Raw genomic sequence first — 18,033 nt, 5'->3', positions numbered from 1 at the left:
TTATATAGGGTCGTAAGGTAAGCGATCTAAACAATCGCTTATACTTTTGAACCCGACCCGTTTGGTCGATCATTAGGATCCGACCAAACACATTAGGTGACCATAGTTGTATAGGGAATAACCTTCTGAGGTTATACCTTATGGTCATGACGTTTAGTTAGTTATATGATAGGTAGTATATATGCCTTAGGTAAATTACCAAAATGCCCTTTTTACGCCAAAATTCATTTTAAGCATATGTAACATAACTTTTGATATCTAAACTGATTAGACAACAATATTAGACATGTTAAGGCATATTTTAATTGTCATAGGACTAGTTAGGCGGTCCGAAAGCGTTTTATGCAAACGACGCGTTAAAGTAGCGTAAGCTACCTAAACGGGTCGTAATGGGTCGTAAGCACTTAGCATATGTTTCGTTTTAGTATGTAGGCTTTGTTCAACCATATTGCATGAGTTCTTACACTCATTTGGTTTACGAACCCTCATGCTACCCGATCCTCCGATTAGGTCCGTTTATTAACATAGTTACCTATATTAGGTGCCATTTGATTTTGTGATCCCTCTAGCTTTGCTTGGTTGTTGTTCAAGACTTCTAAGCATCCTCAAGTGAGTACATAGTCCCCTCTTTTACTTTTTTTCAAACGTTTTGGGGTGAAACACATGTGCCTACTTGCTACTTTCATGCTTTCCATGTTTTCATATCATATACTTGCTATGTTCATTAGTACACTATTAGTACATGATTTCATTATGTCTTGCTATGTATGTTCACCAAACATGCTAGCCCGTTGTTTTACATTTTGAATTGTTTGAACCATTTGTAACCTCTGATTTATGAGAACCATTTGTTATCACTTAATGATGTGAACCACTTGTAACCATTCGATGTATGGGAACCATTTGTAATCATGGGATGTATGAGAACCATTTGTAATCGTTGGATTTATGTGAACCGTTTGTAATCATTTGATTGATATGAACCATTTGTAACCATTTGACTGTTGGGATTGAACCCTACCAGAGGAACAGATAATGAAAGCTAAAACCGGATCATTACAGTGGATTCTAAATAAGTAGTTGTTTACTTTAAGCTTTCCCCTTGACAGTGTTTATCTAACAGCTGATAGACCTCAAGTACTGCTCAATAGAATAACTGATGAACCAAACACTGATGAAACTCTAAAGACTGCTGAAGACAAACACTGACACTCTATCTACTGATGCCTCCTAAGTACTGCTGAAGACACAAGCACTGCCCATTCAAGGACTGATCACCTTTGAAGAAAGCACTGATGCTCAACATCAGTGCTTAGGCTACATCAGTGGAAAGTGAAGCAGTAGTTTTTCTATGTTTTATATTTTACTGATAATCAGTTATTAGACATCAGTAGTTTGTATAGAATAGTGTTTACATGTTGTTAGGTTGTTAGATGTCACTTTCATGGTGACGATCAGCTGAGATGCCTCAGTGGTTTGGTTTGCCTATAAATGGAGCAGTACCCTGTACTGTTCCATTTGATTTGACTGAGCAAGTTCTTCTTCTCATGTCTAATCCTTTCATCTTGTGCAACCAACCTTGGAGCATCAGGCTGAGGGGGAGTTTAGTCTTGTAAGCATGCTTGTAATCATTTGCTTTGTAATTCAATCATTCAACTTAATGTGAAGCATTTGTTTATCAAACTATTCTCTTCTTTGATTGTGTTTACAAACTTTGTATTCATTTCCGCTGCACTTTACATTATTTTATATTCTCTTAATGTACATATTATACAAACAAACACAATCATGAGAGCCTCCGATCCTAACAATTGGTATCAGAGCTCGGACAATCAAATTCGATCTAACAATCAATTTGACGTAACAGTTCAGCTCAAAATTCATTGATACTAAGGTTGATTTTATTTAGTTGAAAAACAGAGCAACGAGAAATCATGTTCAAAATGATTATTCAGGTACTCTGTAAAACAACCAAGATATCATAATATACACTAATTCCAAACAACAAGTGATGTCATGCACAAATCATGCATAGCTTTCAGTGTTTTATCATCCTTCAAAATTGATTTCAACTGTTGTTATGAAATTTGTGATGATTTCATCATATTTAATGCTAAAGTATGAACCTCAGATTAACAAAACCTATGTTCATATAAACATTAGCATTTTGCTAACGTAGAAAGAGGGAAATAAAACTTTAGTCATGAAATCTTATGTGTTAAAAGGCAGGTTGAAAATCCTCAAAAGGACCAAATCAACCCTGTCAAAACACATTAAGAAAATCGGGGGTCAAAACAGTCCAAATCATACGAATGTGAGATTTGGTAATAAAACCTGTTTAAATGTGGCCAGATCTCTCAAAACATTACTGCAAAATGATTCTGGATTAAGTATTTCTTCAATAAATACCTCCCAGTAAGTATCTCATTACTTATGAATGGGAAGGATAGAAAGGGAAGAAGTAAAATCATAAAAGCTCATAAGTGTGTTTATCTCAAAACTTTTGAAGTCAAAGGAAAAGAGAATAAATGTAAAACACTTAAGAGTTCAAAATTTTGGAAAACAATGGTCATCAAGTAACTGTGGGGATTCATTAATTCAGGAATGTTCAGGTAACCATAGTATCTCCAGTGATTGAACTAAAAGGGGACTTTGCAATCAATTGATAAGAAAATGGTCCCAAACAGTGGTCATACAACTTGAGAATGATGTAATTATGAGCTTATTTGGAAAGTTACCAGATCCTTTTGATGTTATTTTCAAAATAACCTTACCTTTTTTAAAGGTGTTTTTTTTCTCAGATAAAACCAGATATAGTTTTTTTATATAATATATTTTGTACTTTTACTCATTTTTGATAGTAAAAAGTTCATCTCTGGTCAGGATGTAATTTCCTTATTTTTATGTGGTGTTACTATCCTTAAAAATAGATCAAAAGGAAAGGGTACATGTGTCAAGCTCAATATTGTTTTATCACAGACCAAAAATTGATTGTTAACAGACTTTAAACTACTGAGATACTCATGTTCTAATTCAAATAATTAGACACAAAATGAGTAACCTCAGTAAAAGGTTTTTCATCATCTGGGATACTAAACCACTGTCATGAATTCATAAAAGCACCAAAACTTATTATAAAATGTGGTAAAACCTCGAACATAAAATTCCTGAAAAAACTGCTGATAAATTAAATTGATAACTTGCATCTAAAATGCAAATTGTTAAGTATAGCATTTCTGCAGATGTATATTAACAGATGTTGGACAAGATATTGTGTTTACACAAGACAAATCAATTCCCTTATTTGAACAAGCAGATGCTCAAATTATTTGTCAAAAGTTCAACCACTGCTGCACTAAAAGTTGCTGATGTAATAGTAAAAAAAAAAAAAAAAAAAAAAAAAAAAAAAAAAAAAAACCTCACCACTGTTTCTTCCACTGTTGTAATCAAAACATCTGGTTCCTAAACACTGTCCACTGCTGAAAGTCAACTTCTGCCCTCTCATTTTCTTGATATGCAATGTTGTTCAAAATCAGTGTTCTATCCACTAATATGCTATCCACTGATGGTAAAAATCACCCACTGTTCCATTTATTACCGTTGTAACCAGTGATACTTGCTTCATCAGTGGCTTTCTAAACAACTGTCCTCCATCATTCATCCTTTCATCCGGGCTTGGCACGTGTTCAGTTTTTAGCCATCAGATCATTATAACCGCTGCCACATCAGCACTTACTTTTTCCCTAAATAAAACCCTGATTAAACCCAAATAGGGGCTCACACTGTCGAATTGAATTCCAAAAATTCTCTTCTCAAAGCAGTTTCCCACTCTTCTTCACAAAAACATTCTTCGATCTTCCTCATCAAAATGACGAAATCAAAATCAAAATCATCTTCTTCATCCGCTTCTAAAGACGCCACTCAAATGGCCGCTGAACCGAACGAAATACCATACAAATCCCCTCACAACTACTTGGGTGTTCTCACAAAATCCACTTCCAACAACACCTTCGATTCCATCATCAACACTTTATCTGCATCAAAGTACAAAACTTTGCTAACAGCAGATGCTCCTATCTAGCTACAAACCCAGAGAGAGTTCTGGAAAAAGGCTACCCTTGAGAAACAAGGAGACATTGTCACAGCCATAAACTCCTTGATACAGGCTAAAGAAATTCAAATATCTCCAAAATCAATTTCAGAAGTATTCAAACTCGATGATCTGAAAGGTAAAACCTCTTTTTCTAAAACTGAGTTGAAAAAGGATTTCATGAATAGGGGTTATGCAGAGCAACCAAAAAGGGATACCTTACAAAAAGGTTTCTTCCCTTCTGCACCAAGTGTTGGACTGGTTTGCGACCCTAAACAGTCAGTATAAGGCAGTTCATCTTCAAATACAAAGGCGGAATCAGTGTAAATGAAGTAACATAGCAGTTCCTTTCAATTTCCTTCTATATTGATGCTTTCTGAATCGATTTTGATAGAGTTTCGTTATAAAGCATATGACAAGGTTTCGCTCCAAGTTACAAATGAAGACACACAACAGGGTATATATAGTCAGTCTGATTTCGCTCATATGACAGACCTTATGAGCGAAATCCCATGTGTCTTTAAAGCGAAACCCCCATGTAACCACATAAGCGAAACCCTAACAATGACCTATAAGCGAAACCTATACTAAAATGTACATATGAGCGAAATAGTCAAGTTAAACCCTAATTTTGACTTTCAAGCTCCAATCTAACCTAACTTGACCTAAGACTTAATGCAAACGTAGTCAACCGACATTCCGTGCATCAACAGACTCCCCCTTGGATGTTGACGAAGTCTTCGGCTCCGAGTCTTCAGTCTTGGTCTTTTCTACAACTCTGTCTTTTCATTATAAACAACTCTATCTTCACAGGTTCATGATCTTGTCCTGGTTTCATCTTCAGACTTCCCTTTGACCGTTGATCCAGACTCCCCCTTTCACAGACTCCCTCTCTCAATATGCTAGAATCTGAGGTCTTGATCTGGTTCAAACTTTGACAATTAGCTTCCGTGGGAATGATGAAGTCCAAAACCTGTGTCTCAAACATCAAACATTACAAAATATCTTTTCACAAAATCACACAATCTATCAGTTCTAGAAATCCACTTAAGTATTCAGGTCCAAGTTAATGACCCTGATTACTCAATTAATCTACCAAGTTCAACTTAACGATCTTGGTCGATCATTTGACGAATCAAACTGATTTTAAAACAACAATTTCAAACATTTTCTGAAAATAACAAGCATCAAATTAATGAACTTGTTTTTAACTTGAAAGATACTCAAACTCTGACAATGTAAGCTCTCCTCATTCTTCAGCTTAGAACTTTTCCTGCATCTGCTTCAATCTTCGAGAATCCAACAATTAACTCTCCACTTTGGTTTGTCGGAAATAAAGCAGAAATAAAATCTTTTTGGATTTTTAATAAAGTGTTCTAAACTAAGAAATGAAATATAGGAAACTTAAATTGAAGAAAGTAAACAAAGTAAACTATTTACAAACTTATTTTTGGCGAGCGTGTCAGGGAATCATATCAGCTTTTCAGACAAACTACAAGTACCGTTAAGCTTCATTCCATACACAGATTTAAACAATTCACCTCGATTATCGATATACTGATCCATCTTAAATTCTCACACAAAGTTTAATCTATTCAGGATACGATTTAGATGTTTTAAGAACTTCGCTCATTCATGTGTCCCACCTCTTGAATATACTCCCCTATCCAGGATCCCAGATATTTAGTCTTACAGGTGAGTATACTACAATGATATCTGTACATAAATTAGGTAATGCGAGGGCTGAGGGATCTCAGGTCGATACTTCCATATGCGCAGAGAGATATCAGCTTCGACTTTACGTTATGTCCCCTTTAGAGGATCTTTTAGCTACAACAGCAATGATTATCAATTTTATTGTTTAATCAGCTGAGGGCTTATGCTATATTTCAAGCATTTGCGGAAAGTATTATCCAAGGACTAGGTCAGAACTTCCATTCAGCAGAAGTCCCAGAATAATACCCTAGATATCACTGAGTATAAAGACCTAGTATATCAGAATACGAGACCTTTCAAACGAGATTTCAGGGGTTACCTATATATCCAAGTAGTGTTCCCCACGAAATTCGCAAGTTTGAAATTTTAGGTTTATATCCCGAATAAATCTACTAAATGTGCGAAAACCTATCGACACATCATTAGTAAGACTGTTTAACTCTTTTAAACTTTACAATTCTTTAGCATACTGTAATTGTCTAGCCGATGTACTATCATTTTCTCTTTTTACACAAGCTGTTTTTCAGATTTTATATTGTTTTTGGATTTTAAAATTTTATCATGTTTTTTTTATATTTTTTGCATTTTTTACTGTTTTTGTATTTTCTGAAAATATACTATATACATCTATCTACTCCCCCTAAATACCAAAACAAGTAAAAAATCGACAAACCATTGCAGATTGTTTTTCGTCTTCATCCGCAACAGTACTCTCATCAACGCCCACAATTCCATCCGACACCGAAAGAAGCTTCATACCATTCAGTTTTAACAAATATTTAAACCGATTTTTATCAAAAGCTTTGGTATGTAAATCAGCTTTCTGTTCGTCAGTGTGGATTTTCTCAATTCGTATCAACTTTTTCTCGAAACAATCGCGAATAAAGTGATGACGAATTTCTATGTGTTTAGTTTTAGCGTGATGTACTGGATTCTTTGTTATGTTAATAGCGGCCTCATTATCAACAAAAAGAGGTGTGTTAAGAAACTGCAAACCGTAGTCGCGCATCTGTTGCTGTATCCACAAGATCTGAGAGCAGCAACTGCTAGCAGACACGTACTCCGCTTCACATGTAGATAACGCCACATACGTTTGTTTCTTACACTGCCAGGTAACCAATCTAGGTCCAAAGAACTGGCATCCTGCAGTTGTTGATTTTGAATTAACTTTGCAGCATCCGTAATCCGAATCGGAATACCCTTCGAGCGTAAAGTCGCCTTTTCTAGGATACCACAACCCCAATGAAGGAGTTCCTTTCAGGTAGCGTAATATCCTCTTCACAATGATCATATGCGAAGCTCTCGGGTTAGATGCTGCGAGGCACGTTGGGTACATGATATCAGGACGTGAAGCAGTTAGGTACATCAAAGAACCTATCGTGGAACGATAGAACGTCTCATCAGCCCTGTCTCCGGTGAGATCTGGGTGAATCCCATGATTTGTTGCAAGTGGGGTAGCAGCTGGAGTAGAACTTGACTTCCCAAATTTCTCTAGAATATCACGAACATACTTCGTCTGGTGAATGAAAATTCCCTTAGGTAGTTGTTCAACTTGCAGACCCAAAAAGAATTTCATCTCCCCCATTGATGACATTTCGAATTTTTGCTTCATCACTGATTCAAAGTCTTTGCACAGACTCTCATTCGTTGACCCAAAAATTATATCGTCCACATAAATCTGAACTATCAGAAGATGACCGTCGACTTCTTTAGTGAAGAGAGTGGCATCCACTTTTCCACGTATGAAACTGTTGGCTAGTAGGTGTTGAGACAAAGTCTCGTACCAAGCTCTCGGGGCCTGGTGTAAACCATACAGCGCTTTGTCCAATAAGTAGACCTTGTTTTTGTGGATTTGATCGGTGAAGCCCGGCGGCTGACCGACATAAACCTCCTCTTTAACCTTCCCATAAAGAAACGCCGATTTTACATCTAACTGATATACTTTGAAGTTCTTCCAAGATGCAAATGCAAGGAAAATTCTGATTGCCTCTAGTCGTGCCACAGGAGCATAGACTTCTGTAAAATCAATCCCCTCCTGTTGACTAAAGCCCTGAACAACGAGTCGAGCTTTGTTCCTTACAACAACTCCTCTGTCGTCTCTCTTACACTTAAATACCCATTTCGTATTGATTTTTCTATGACCATTTGGCAAATCCACTAGCTTCCACACTCCCAATTTTTCAAACTGACTCAACTCTTCTTGCATCGCAATGACCCAAGAGTCTTCAGTAAGCGCCTCTTTGTAAGTTCGCGGTTCGATCTGCGAAATGAAACAACTTAGTGAAAATTTAGTTTGTAAAAGTGCTACTGTAGAATAAAAACATGTAAGGCCCTGGTCAATTTGACGTCTCATGCGAACGCCTGCTTGCAATTCTCCTATGATCAACTCCTCTGGATGATATGAAAGAGTCCGCGGCATTACTTCGCTTGGAACATCCACATCGCCTTCCAGATTAGTAACATTTTGATTTGCACCTTGTTCACCAATTTGGTTTGTTTGACTTAAATCCTGAATCTGCTCCCCCTCAGAATCTGAATCTCCATGATCAAAGATCGGCATATTCTCAGCTTCTTGATTATCATTCTCAACCGACTGATTATCTTGAGCAACTTCATTCTGTTGGACATCATCATGTTCACCGGCATTACTAGGACCTGCTTCATTATCATTTGAAATTTCCCGTGGTCGTCTAGAATACTCAGCTGGGAACCTTTGCTGTGACTCGTATTCACGCAAAATATCCGACTCATCAAAGAAATCTTCTTCTTCTTCTTCTTCTTCTTCTTCTTCTTCTTCTCTCATGTCAAATGAATCCCACAACTTGTCATAATGATAACGCCATGAATCTCCTGGATTTTGTGGCGGCATAGTATAACCTTGACATTCAACATTTGCAGCTTCAATAATCCGCTTCTCACTTGGAATGAAGACACGTCGCGTAGGACTTGAATATCCAACAAATATACCTTCAATGCACTTCGGACCAAACTTCCCATAAGGCTCTAGAACAGTACAGGGTGACCCGAACGGTTCAAGATACTTCAAATTCGGTTTGCGGTTATTGATTAACTCAAAGCATGTTTTGTTGAACTTTTTGACAGTGAGAACCCTGTTGAGCGTATAGCATGCGGCGGAAACAGCTTCAGCCCAAAAATTAATCGGTAATTTTGAATCTGTGAGCATCGTTCTAGCCGTCTCGATTAGTGTCTGGGTTTTGCGTTCTGCGACTCCATTCTGCTGCGGAGTATACGGAGCACTAAACCCATGCAAAATACCTCTTTCATCACAAAATTCTTCCATCTTGTTGTTCTTGAAGTACCATTATCACTTCGAATTCTTTTGATACGCCTTTGGTACAGATTCTCAATCTTCTTGATCAACGCCATCAAACTGTCAAACGTTTCGTCTTTGGTCTTCAAGAAAGAAACCCACGAAAATCTGGAATAATCATCAGTGACCACAAGACAATATTTGTCTCCTGTAATACTCTTGACATTCACCGGACCAAACAAATCCATGTGAAGTCTCTCCAGGGGTCTTGAGACTAAATTGACTTGCTTTGTAGGGTGTGACTTTTTCTTCTGCTTGCCTTTAACACAAGTAATGCACTCCCCTTCCAGATGAAAATCTTTGACATGAACTCCAAGAACTAGATCATTGTGCACCAAGTGATTCATTTTTCTAAGATGTATATGTCCCATCTTCCGGTGCCACAATCTCGATTCTTTTTCAGTTTCTCTGGACACGAAACAATGAGCTTGACCTGTGGTTGTAGTAGCTACGCTCAAATCCAACACGTACAGATCATTAACTCTCGGTGCCCTCATGATAATCCATTCCTCAGGGATTACAAATCCTGGTTTCAAGATCAAACATGCTTTATCAGTGAAGTGAGTGGTATACATCCTGTCACAGATCTGCAAAATACTCAGCAGATTGTTCTCCAGCTCAGCAATGTAGTTAACTGTCTCAAACGTAACAATCCCATTGGATAACGTTCCTTCACCAATAATACTTCCTCCTTGATTTCCCACAAAACCTACATAACCTCCATTGATATTCTTCACATCATACAACAATGCAGTCTTCCCTGTCATATGTCGAGATGCTCTACTGTCCATAATCCAGCGTGAAACCAATCTCGGAAGATCCTGCACATATAACAATATGATTTAAACACTTCAATAAGGATGCCGATTCATGCTTCGCGATCAAGGAAGCTCCGGCAATTCAAACTGTTTAGTCGAACATTGTGTCTACCCAGGCCTCATCAGCCTTGGGTGTAACCTTGACACTTTTAACTCTCGCAATTTGAATTTTAAAGTTCTCAGCCTTCAAAGGTGGAAAATTTACATCATAATCAATTTGACTTGTATCCTCAGAAGGTGAAATATTTTTCTCAGTTTTAGGTTTCCAAACTTGTTGAGATAATGCAACCCGTTTGTAAAATTTGTCATTTTTAGTTACCACTTTCTTTACGGGTTCATTTTTCACTTTGGTGTTGTCATTTTTCACACTCTTTTTCTCAACAACCATTTTTTGCTTTACCCTTCTCGTCAACTTTCTTCCGTTGAATCTTCACAGTTTCAGTCTTAGGCTTCACGTTGGTACACTTTCGTGCAATGTGACCAACTTGATTACATCTGAAGCATGTTCGAGTATCAACTACTCGATTCGTGCCTTCAGACTGAGACTGTGAAGCTCTCTTCTCAAAGAACTCTTCATTTGATTTTGAAAAAAATTCTTTCTCTTCATCAGTAAGTGAACTCGAACTGTTCACAAACTTTTTCTTTTCAACAAACCTCTTGTTCTGAACATTTCTTCTCTGATAATTCTTACCACCCTGATAACCACCCGACCAATTGTTTCTGTTGTTATTATAAAAATGCGGTGGAACTACAGGTTTCATGTAGTATGATTTATCTTTCATTTGTCTCTTTATTTAGCTCAGATTGTTCACTTCTGACAACTCAACTTCAACCATCTTGAAAACATTTGTCAATTTGTTCACATTAACATTCTCAATCGGAAACTCAGAATCCGAAAATAACTTATCTGAACCCAACATCTTGTACATGACAAGATTTGATTCTTCATTTAAGTTGTTCTTGGACTTTTGTTTCAGAATGTATTTGTCCAAGAAACATCCATCTTCCTCAGTAGTGTCATTATCCGTTTTTAGCACATTTTCAACAACACTTTTTACAACATCATTTTGAACACTATCGTCATTGGAAGATGTGAACGTGACCTCAATTGAATCTGGAAGTTTCACTTCACTTTCTTCTCCAATTTCAACCAACCCAGATTGCTTTTTCGAATAATTTTCCATAATCGGTGGTGGAACTCTGTGAAAACACACCCCAGTTCCATCAGCATAAACATCTTCGCCAGCTTTGTTTTTCCCGATGGGTTTGGGAACAATGTGTTGCAAAACAAAGCTTGCGGAGTTGTAACTGTTAAGCTTCAACTGGATTCACTCGTTTTCAATTTCAGCCTCTTGAAATTTAAGTTTCAGTTTAGCAATTTCATCCAGTTGTTGGTTGATTGATTCTTCTTTTACTCTAAGCACGACTTTTAGTTGAATATTTTCTTTATAAGTTTTACCATTTCGATCATCATTATCTTTCATTGTGGTTTTAAGCTTCTCAAATTTTTCAGTGATTTGACGGTTTTCAAGAACTAACTTTTCATTTTCTTTTCTAATTCTTTCATGATCAGTTTTATCATTTTCAATTTTGTTAGTTAATTCTTTTATCCGTTCAGTTGAAGCTTTAACCATCTTGTCACGATCAAGAATTTGAACCTCAACTTTTCTGACTTTCTCTGTCAGATCCTCAACCTTCTTACCGTTGAGATACGTAATCGTATTACTAAATTTGCGTTCTTTGATGCAATTTTTGCAATCAACATCCCCATTAACTTTCTTACCTGATTTAGTCGTTGACGTGTTTGAACTGGCCTGGCTTTTAGACTCAAAGACGGATTTAGAATCTACCTCAATCGCCTTAGCTGCCAGCACCTTGTCAGCCATCTTTCCGAGATTTTCAGCAGTCAACTCCTGAGTAGTATCAATGATTCCAGTATCAACTTTCTTAGACTTCTCTTTCTCTTCTTTCTCCTTCTCGTCTCCGGTTCCCCACCATTTATTCTGCCAATAATCATCTTCATCTTTTAACTCTTTGATTATGGCCTCCAGATCAAGAATGTTGTGATCAATAGCAATGTTTCCATATGGGTCAAGATAACACTCTCTATCTGGATCCCATCTATTTGCTCTCTTTGCTTTCGAAAAGATACCAGATATTCTGATCATTCTGTTTGTGGCCAACAACCTTCTGTAATTATACTTCTGTTCTTCATTTCTGTTGTCTTTCCACGGAACAGGTTCATTATTTGCCATGAATGCGTAACCAACCGCATCTTCCTCCAGTAGTACCTCTTCACTCCAATCATACCCTTCGTCATCGTAAATTACTACAAGAGCTCTAGATTTCTCTCTGTTGTCTTCAACCTGCTTCAATCTAGGCGGCTCAGATTTATTCTGGTGATAAATTGCCTTCTTGTAGTAATCCTCTCTGAATGGGTTCTCCGACTCATCAGCATATGCATTTCTGCATTCTCGCTTGAAGTGACCTTTCTGCTTACACTTGAAGCACGTGACCTTGGACTTATCAAACCCAGCTTGGTAGATGGTCCACCAATTGACTTCCTGTCAGTTATTTCTATGAAACGCTGAGCTCGACGAACAGCACTGGCCATGCACCACCTTATGTCTATTAGTTCCATTTCTTCAGGATCTATTTGATCATAGTCCTCTTTTGTTAAGTTGGTGTTGCCTATCTTCCCAGCTACAAGGCTTTCATACGATTCCAATACCGACGCTAGGAAAAGCATCTGCTGCTTGGCCGACTCCTTGCTGAAATTCTGAGTATTCTTCATGTCTACAGCGATATTGCAGTGAAACAAGTTCTTTGCCTTAGACTGGTTTGAATTTGATGAAGATCCACTGTGATAACCAATTTGATATTCACTGCTTTGACTGTTTTGACTTTCTTTGTTCGTTGTGGACACATTCTCAGCAGAAAACACAGTTTTGGGAGATGATGTTTTTGGCATCATGCTCTTTGGATAATACAAATCCAAGTTCTGCTGGTATAATGAGTGATTGACTTTGTGTGTCTTCTTCAGTTCCAGCTCGTGACTTTCAAGTCTCTCAATCAACAAATCCACTGTAAGATCTTTCGGCAAGATAGTGTTTTTTAGCATGAGAGCATAATATCTCCAATCCATCTCGTCTGGTAATGAATCGAACAATTTGTCAACTAGCTCATCTTCAGGATACTTAATTCCGTGTCTAGCTAGTTCCAGCTTCAGGTGCCCAAACCTCTCGATCATTTTTGAAACTGACTCATTCTTTAAACACCCGAACAAATCAAATTCTTTTCTAAGAAGTTTCTTTTTGTTTTTCACGATTTCAGTACTTCCTAAGCATTTCTTTTCTAATTTTTCCCAGAGGTCTTTAGCACTAGAGTAATCAATCAAAGAGATTATATCTTCACGCACAGATTGAAACAATAATGCCACACATTTCTGCTCAGCCACAAACGACTCTATCTCATCAGATGTTGACAAAGTTTGACCCTCTTTGCCTCCATTATCGTATCCGTTTTTGAGACTCTTCCAGCTAGGGAACGCAAAAGCCATCAACCAATCTTCGAATTTCTTTGCCCACCGACTATACTCCTCGATAGCCATCAACTTTGGTGGTTTATTGTAAGTTCCGAAAGCACTTTCAACCTCCAAAGCATCCGATAATTTCTTCTTGGCGTTAGGCGGGTTCTCATTGTTGTTGCTTGTAGATGAATCGTCTCCCGAATTTCCAGCAAATGCGTACATGTCGCTAAACGGGTTCAAGAAAATATCATCCATCTTGAATGTACCTGCAAAATCAGCAAACACTTAGAAAAAATTTTCGAAATTTTGGAAAACAGTGACTAAATAGCGAAATCAGCTTTAATGACACAAAAGCGAAATCAGTAGTGTGACTGATAAGCGAAATCAGTAAATGTCCCTATCAGCGAAATCAAGATGTCTCCAAGAGCGAAATCTGATTTTGTGTCCGTATGACCGAAATCAGATAGGTTCCAATGAGCGAAATCAGATAGGTTCCAATGAGCGAAATCAGACAATTCAAGTCCCTAAGAGTGAAATTAGGGTTATTTCGAGCGAAACCCTTCGATTGTCCGAAAAAGCGAAATCAGGTTTTAGCCAATTTTCACCATTTTTTAGTCCGAATTTTAACCTGATTCTTTACAGGGTTTGTTATTACTCTGTTTCACACGTTATATTTGAAATTCGGGCCTTTTCAACCGTAGGAACCAGTTCAAATCGAAAAAGTATGAGAGAAAGTGAGTAGAAGTAAGAGAATCTGGTAGAATCAAGCTGTAGTAGTATGAACTCCTCGTCCTGAGCTCTGATACCACTTGTTGGACCGGTTTGCGACCCTAAAGAGTCAGTATAAGGCAGTTCATCTTCAAATACAAAGGCGGAATCAGTATAAATGAAGTAACACAACAGTTCCTTTCAATTTCCTTCTATATTGATGCTTTCTGAATCGATTTTGACAGAGTTTCGTTACAAAGCATATGACCAGGTTTCGCTCCAAGTTACAAATGAAGACACACAACAGGGTATATATAGTCAGTCTGATTTCGCTCATATGACAGACCTTATGAGCGAAATCCCATGTGTCTTAAAAGCGAAACCCCCATGTAACCACATAAGCGAAACCCTAACAATGACCTATAAGCGAAACCTGTACTAAAATGTACATATGAGCGAAATAGTCAAGTTCAACCCTAATTTTGACTTTCAAGCTCCGATCTAACCTAACTTGACCTAAGACTCAATGCAAACGTAGTCAACAAACATTCCGTGCATCAACACCAAGGTTTTTATTTCACACTCTGTTGATGTGTGTTTCTAATAAAACAACTGCTTTTAACGAAATACCATAAAAAATTCAATGCCTGGGATATGCAATTTTGAATAATGAAAATTTTAATTATTCCCAGGAGATTTTTGATGATTTGGTAAAAAATGTTGATATCAAATCATTTCTGCTCTTTCCAAGGCTTCTAAGCTACTATTTTGAACAAAAAATTGGAAAAGAAGATGCAGAACTGCTCAAACAAGGTGCTCACTTTAAAATAAATGGCTTAACGCCTGAAACATTCTCTAGAATGTTGGCACCAATAAAAACAAAAGCAGAGGTGCCTGAGCAGAATTTAGCAGATGAAACTGCTCCTCTGGTATCGGCTGCTGAGCCCACTGCTCCAGGTGACCAAGGCAGCACACCCACTGTTTTGAAACCCACACCTGCCACCACTAAAAAGACCAAAAAGAAAACATCCAGAAAGCCCCCCAAACCCAAAACAAAGGCACCTCTGGAAGATGAGATCCCAGAGCCACTGCCAGTGACAACACAAATGTCACCAATAACCACTGCTGCTACTTCCTCACAGCAGATGGAAGAAAGATCTCCACCCTTGCCTCAAACTCCTCCTGCATCCTCACAAAATGATCAGGTTGTAAACACAGGGACCCGACAATATGAAGCTCTGGACCCACTCGGATCCATCTTCCACAGTCCTGATCCCAAGGACATGTCTCTTTCAACTCCATTATCCTCACCCCTCATATTACCACAATCCATGTTACCCTTGTTGCATGCAGTGAATGTAGCTCAGACACAAACCAGTTCCTCTCAATCACCTATCACTGAGTGTATACTCCCATAAGTGACTGGGTCTGATGTCTATACCTCTGCTATCCCAGCAACAATTGAGGAGGTTACACTGCAGGAGTTACAAGTAACTCCTGTCAGTAGTTTAAGTGGAGCAGCCACTACAAAAGTTGAACCCACTGGTTTACATTTGGACAGTGGTTTCATTCATAAGACTCCCTTGAAGGCAATTTCTTCAATAGCACCTCTGAGAACCACCAGTGAGGTTGTTCTGCCCACTGGTACCCTCAAAAGGCTATCAAGTGCTGAAGAAAGAAGTCCCCAGTACCAAGAACAAGGGGCATCAATGAATGACTTTTGGGATTCAGTTCCTAAGTTACACAATGGTACAACCACTACTGGTGGGGATTCAAATGATCCCATTAACTTGGGTGATGATTCAAAATATCAGGAATTCACGGGCAGAGTTGAAAATCTGGAGACCTCAGTTGCTGAAATAAAGGATATGGTGCAACAGCTGTTGAAAGCTCAAAAAGCACAATCCACTGCTACTCCAGCTCAAGCACCTGCACAACCTGCACCTACTGCAAATGAGCTATGGAATATGTTCCAACCACTGCTGGAAAGACAAAAACAGATGGCTGATCAGCAGCATGCTATACATGTACAAAAGCTGACAAACATGGTGGAATCAAGGTTTAAAGATACTCAGGAAGACATCAAAGCTATCAAGGCTCATATCCAAAGTACCTCTGGAAAAATTCCTCACACTGTCCTTTTCATGAATGAACCTTTCCCAAATAATGCCAAAAAGGGGGAGAAGATCAAGTGGAAGAAGAAGGGAATTGAAGATGGTATTTACATTGAGCCTGAAAAGAATAGCCAAACCAAAGCTGCAGTATCAACACACACCACATCACCACACACCACCACAACCACTGCTACACCATCATCATCATCTGTGATCACATCACCAAAACCAAATTCACCACCAAAAACAGCCACCCCATCATCACCTCCTGCCAAAAAGTAGAAGACAGCAGATGTTACAACATCTGCTGTAATGACAATAGTGGTTGAAACACCAGTTGTTTCAACAATCGTTAGTCAGACACTTTCCACCACTCAAACCACTGCCATTTCAACCCCTGTTCAAAAGCAGAAGACAACAGATGTTACAACATCTGTTGTAATGACAACAGTGGTTGAAGCACCAACTGTTTCAACAGCTGTTAGTCAACCATCAACCACTGCTCTCACTATTCCTACATCACAACCAAAATCCCTTTCATCCATAAAGCTTTACACCAGAAAAAGAAAAATTACTCAGGAAAATGAGGACAAATATGATCCAAATGCTGCAAAATATCCGATGGAACTGGAAGCTGTGAAAAATGAGATAAGACAATTTTATACTGAAGATGATCCATCAACAAGAAGATTCCCTTCTCTCATAGGCTTCATAGTTCCATAAAGTGTGGATGAATACCTTGAGCTCAAAGCAAGGCAGGCTAAGATAAGAGCCAAAATTGAATGTGAAGGTCAAAGTGACGAAGCCACTGCTGAAAAATTGGAATTCTTGCTCACAAAAGTCAAGCAGATGGAAGATTATGCACAAGATCTAGACAAATTATATCCTGCTGAAGAAAACCAATTTGAAGAATGGCCAATAGTTGCTTTAAAGCACGAGACAGACAGAATTGAAAGGATTAAAAAGGATCCAAGAAAGAAGAAGACTGCTCCAAATTGGAACAAATACAAAATGCTCATTGCTGACCTAACATCTGAGTACAAAAGAAAGAAACAGGAGCTAGTGGATGCAAAAGTGGATACTGCCACTGCCATAGCAAAATGGACAAAGCAGTACACTGATGAAGCTTATGAAAGGCTTAAGAAAAGGAGAATAACTGTCTCAGGCACTCCAATCAAGCCCGACTACAATAAGCTGGAACAACAATTAAATGCTCTTCAATCACTGGTCTCATCAGTAGATAATCCTATCCTTGTGACAAACCAAGAAGAAGGGAAATCATTAACCAGTGAAGATGTGAAAGAAAAGGAAGCTGAGTACTTCAAGGATGCCATCAAGAAAATAGATCTAAAAGAAGATAAATCAGCTAAGATTCAAGACCTTGCTAAAAGGGTATTAACCAAACCTGCATCACCAAATGACTCAGCAGAAATATTAGACATTGAGCCAGATCAACAAAAGAGACAAGAGCAAATTGAAAAGGAAACTGCAGAAGACATAGCTGCATCAAATGATGTCATTGAGATGGCCCTCAAACAAATGTCTGATAGCCTACAACTTTTCACAAGGCCAACATCTCCAAACTCATCAAAAAATAAATCTCTCCCAAGAAACCCATTAGGATTAAAAGTATTAAAGTGGATGTATGATCAAAAGACCCATGTATTGACCTTGGTCAGACCCAATGGCGAAGTGAAGTACATATCAAGGAAAGAAGCACTAGGCCT

Source organism: Helianthus annuus, chromosome 6 (genome assembly GCF_002127325.2).
Source record: "Helianthus annuus cultivar XRQ/B chromosome 6, HanXRQr2.0-SUNRISE, whole genome shotgun sequence".
In the NCBI taxonomy this organism is placed as follows: domain Eukaryota; kingdom Viridiplantae; phylum Streptophyta; class Magnoliopsida; order Asterales; family Asteraceae; genus Helianthus; species Helianthus annuus.
Note: the sequence above shows the minus strand (reverse complement) of the source record.